Source organism: Cibotium barometz, chromosome 45 (assembly GCF_041138505.1).
Source record: "Cibotium barometz isolate CiBa-2024 chromosome 45, ASM4113850v1, whole genome shotgun sequence".
Taxonomy (NCBI): Eukaryota; Viridiplantae; Streptophyta; class Polypodiopsida; order Cyatheales; family Cibotiaceae; genus Cibotium; species Cibotium barometz.
Window position 1 is genome coordinate 13863110 of NC_141090.1, and position 3995 is coordinate 13867104.

Consider the following 3995-nt stretch of genomic DNA (forward strand, 5'->3'; position numbering starts at 1 on the left):
TTGTTTTGTAAAGAATGCTTTTTGCTTAATTTATTATTTTTATTGTTGATAATGTGGTTTTTAATGTTCCTAGGGCTTGCACATAAAGTGTATTAGGCTTAGTTTGCATCCATTACATCAAACAATGCAATAGAATGCAATTTTTAGTGGTTTTTAGCTCTCTTTAGAGTTAAACATAGACTAACCATGATGCACTACTAATACAAGAATACACCGATCACTGTTTGGTCAAACTCGACACTTCAGTGGTTCTAGACCACTCACCTAGTGTATTCTTCTAGCTATATTATTTGACTGTGCCTAATGTAATAAAAGTGGTGGTTGGCACTACACCAGTTTGTAGGAGCCATCTTAGTCAGCTTCCTAATGTTTAATCTAAAGTTTAGATAGTATTTGGACTACTGATTCAGATGAGAGATGGAAGTATGAAACATACATTAGCATACCATAGCTCTTGAGCATACACAAAGAGATTCTATAAATATGAATATTATAGAAAATTCCCAAGAGGCTCAATATACAAGAAACAATATAATAAACTACTCACTCTCCATATCATAAACATGCCAAACAGTACAAGGAACTTCTGTATCACATTCATATAAAACCAACTAAGCATGTCTACTCAATCCAATGTAAGACTATACACTCTTTTCCAATACACAGTATGTCCCCATAGATGGACTCAACCCAATACTACCCATTGGCCCCTAAGAAAATACAAAGAAAAAACTATTAGGTGTCACTATCTACTCAAACCTAACACTTCAGTGGTTTTGGACCACTGAGCTGCCGATGTCTTCCAGTCGTACTATCCAACTATGCCCAATGCAATAAGGTGCTTAGTATCTGAATTGTTGAGACTGAGAGGAGAAATGGAAGTGGGAAACCACATTAATGTACCACAGCTCTTAAGCGTACACACATAGAGTCCATAAGTATGAATATCCCAAAAAAAATTCTCAAGAGCCTCAATACAAGAAATTATACAACAAACTAGTCACACTCCTAATCATAAGCATGCCATACTATCTAAGGAACTTCTGTATCTCATTCATACAAAACCAACTAAGCATGTCTGGCTGAACTATTCAGACTAAGACTTTCAACTCTCTTCAAATACACACTTTGTCCCCATACATGGATTCAACCTAGTACTACCTATCGACCCCCAAGACACTTACAAAGAGAAAACTATTATCCAAACGAAAGCTCCTGATCATGATGGGCCATCATGGCCTCACTGGTGGTCGTTCTAGCAAATCAAACATTGAGTTCAAATCTATAGGATTTGAGTCCAAATTCCTCAAATTTAAACTCCAAATCTTCCCTCAATGCCTAGAGACTTCCCCAAAATGTTATATTTTAAAGTTTGACATTGAGTGATATTTTTAAGTACTAAATCTAGGCATTATTTAAACTTAGTATTGAGGGGAGATGTTCGAATATCTAGGAATAGTGGGGAATTTTGGACTTAGTCCAAATCTACCACCACAAGTGTGTACTCTTATATGTGTCATTAATTCATAAGTTTTATATCAAAGTTTCTTAGATTAGTTTACACACATGCATGCACGTGTGCGTGCCCATGTGTGTGTGTGTGTGTGTGAGAGAGAGAGAGAGAGAGAGAGAGAGAGAGAGAGAGAGAGAGAGAGAGAGAGAGAGAGAAGAAGAAGAAGAAGAAGAAGAAGAAGAAGAAGAAGAAGAAGAAGATTCTTTTAACATTTAGGGAATAATTATTGAGTGTATTGGATTTAAACTCAATTAGGTCAATAACCAAAAAGAGGACTCTCGAGCTACGCAATCTGCCCCACATTGTGTAGTAGAAAGGTTGCCTGATGAGCCATGCAACTCTCAAACAAATCCAACATCCATAATTCTTGGACTAGGAATATTTCCAGCCTATCCAATTTGCTAGGGTGTGTATGTAAACACACTCTAGCAAAGTGGATGTGAGTTTATGTTATGGTCATAAAAGTCAACTCACATGCTAATATGGCATTAGGAACTCATCTGGAACATTAAAAGTGAACCCACTCTCGTGTTTAATTAAACTCTACATAGATTTTGTAAAATTCTAGAAGCTCATAACAAAACTTTGGTAAATGCTAGGCGATTGAGTGTGTAAAGCAAGACTCAAGTGTCAAAAAAGTAAATAGCTGTTCTTACTTGTTGCTGCCTGGTGGTGGGTTGAGACGACGCACTTGATGTAAAAACAAAATCCCATTGTAAGAAAAAGAGTAAATAAGTGTGAATAGGTGGGGGACGCTTGATGTAAAAATAAAATCCCACTGTTAGAAGCCCATGGATATATGAAACAAAGGGAGAGAGCATCTAAAACCTGGGAGTTTGTTGACATGGAAGTAGTTGAGTGGGATAGAGCAATTGTGTTATTCCCCGAGGTTGTGTGTTGAAATCACGTTGGCGACGTCCTTGTAAGTTGCGGGTTTTTATTACAACCCAGATATGTTGCAACCAACATATGTGGGTTTACACATGTGGGTTTACACATGTGGGTTGTAAATAAAAAAAAACAAGTAGAGGGGTGGCCAAACTTTTTATGAAAGAAACCCCTTGGAGGATAATTGTCAAGGGAGTGAAAGGGAGGATAAATTGTATGGGGTGTGAGAAGGTTGAACAAGGGAACCCTAACCCTAGGCGAAAAAGAAAGGAGGGCAAACTACAGATATGGTGGGGAAGACAGAGAGAGAGAGAGAGAGAGAGAGAGGTGGGTGGGTGGGTGTGCACAATCCTGAAGCTGGTTGCTAAAATGGCTCTTTAGCTCCCAGCCAAACTGCGTGTGCAGAAAGCAGAAAAAGCTGGTCGGTCCCCCCCCCCCCCCCCCCCCCCTTGGCCCCCCAGATCGATCCCAGGCTTTCCTGACCCTGCTTCGCACGCGGCCAAGGGGGCACACATCTACATGCTTCCTTCTCTAATTTTGTCTTTACGCTAATCCCCCCCCGTAATTCATGATTAGTCAGTTCTCTGCTCGCAGTCTGGCTCCTAATTACCCCCTTAATCACCCCCAGCCTGTATTAGGGCCTTAATTTTTCATTTAATTTATTCGTATTGCTCTGGTTGATCGTTGCAAGGTTGGGTCCTTGGAAGATTTACATTTGTTTTCCCTGTCTGTATGCAGGAACACTTTGAACGCAGGTGGGATTAAAGGCAATTTGAACGCCATTATCAGGGTAATTAGTCGGCTAACATTATTCTTAAATATTGTCTTTAAAATGCAATTGTAGAGCTCATGAATCAGTAAGGCAATAAATAGGTAATTATTAAATGCCTGATTGGTTCAGATCTCCCCACTTTTGGTTTAAGGCTCTTTACACACAGGCTGGGCAGCACGGGCGTGTGCTGAGCTGGTCTCGCCACTGGGCGGCAGTTCATTGCATCCGCTAAAAGCGGGCTGGACAAAAAGTTGGCCAGCCAACCTCCCCTATCCAAGACTACAAAGTCCCGCCCCCAAGGATTGAACCAAGGGCCCCATGCTCCAGAAAAGCGTGCTCAACCAATACGATAACATGGATGTGCTGAACGAGGGGGGACCCCCGCAATCTCTATATTAAATACACTACCCGCCCAACATCGTGGTGTGTAAGGGATCTCGCCCATCCTTCAGGTAGGATGGGTGGGTGCCCTTTTGGTGTGTAAATAGCCTAAGATATACTTCATTTAACTTCATAGAGTTCTCTTTTCTTAACTAGTTTTTTTTTTGGTGGAAATTTAGTTTTAATTTTGATGAACTTTTGCATAGAATTAGTAATATGCCTTAATGCCCTCAAGAAATTTATTTGAATGGAATGCTGAAATTTGGAGTCCCCCTTCAATTCTAGAGCTAGTTGGGGGATTAGGATCTTTGCAAATTTTGTCCTCCATTGACTTGTGGGGGTTAGTTTGCTTTGTTACTTTTATTTTGGGGTTTTATTATTGAGTACTTTAATAATGGGTGATAGGGCTTTAGTTTGCTACATTCTAAATTTCAAGGAATA

General features: G+C 39.9%; 1 long non-coding RNA gene across 9 annotated transcripts; it reads left to right on the forward strand.

The window, feature by feature from the left end:
- The first annotated feature begins 2312 nt into the window (after positions 1-2312).
- Positions 2313-3706, forward strand: LOC147612466 (uncharacterized). Of its 9 annotated transcripts, none has more exons than XR_015263435.1 (3): positions 2313-2435; positions 3140-3191; positions 3340-3706. It is a non-coding gene; the product is annotated as an uncharacterized LOC147612466 (long non-coding RNA). The 9 variants fall into 9 exon arrangements; XR_015263431.1 differs by having other exon boundaries at positions 2349-2435; positions 3303-3706; XR_015263434.1 differs by having other exon boundaries at positions 2421-2435; positions 3325-3706.
- Positions 3707-3995: the final 289 nt, after the last annotated feature.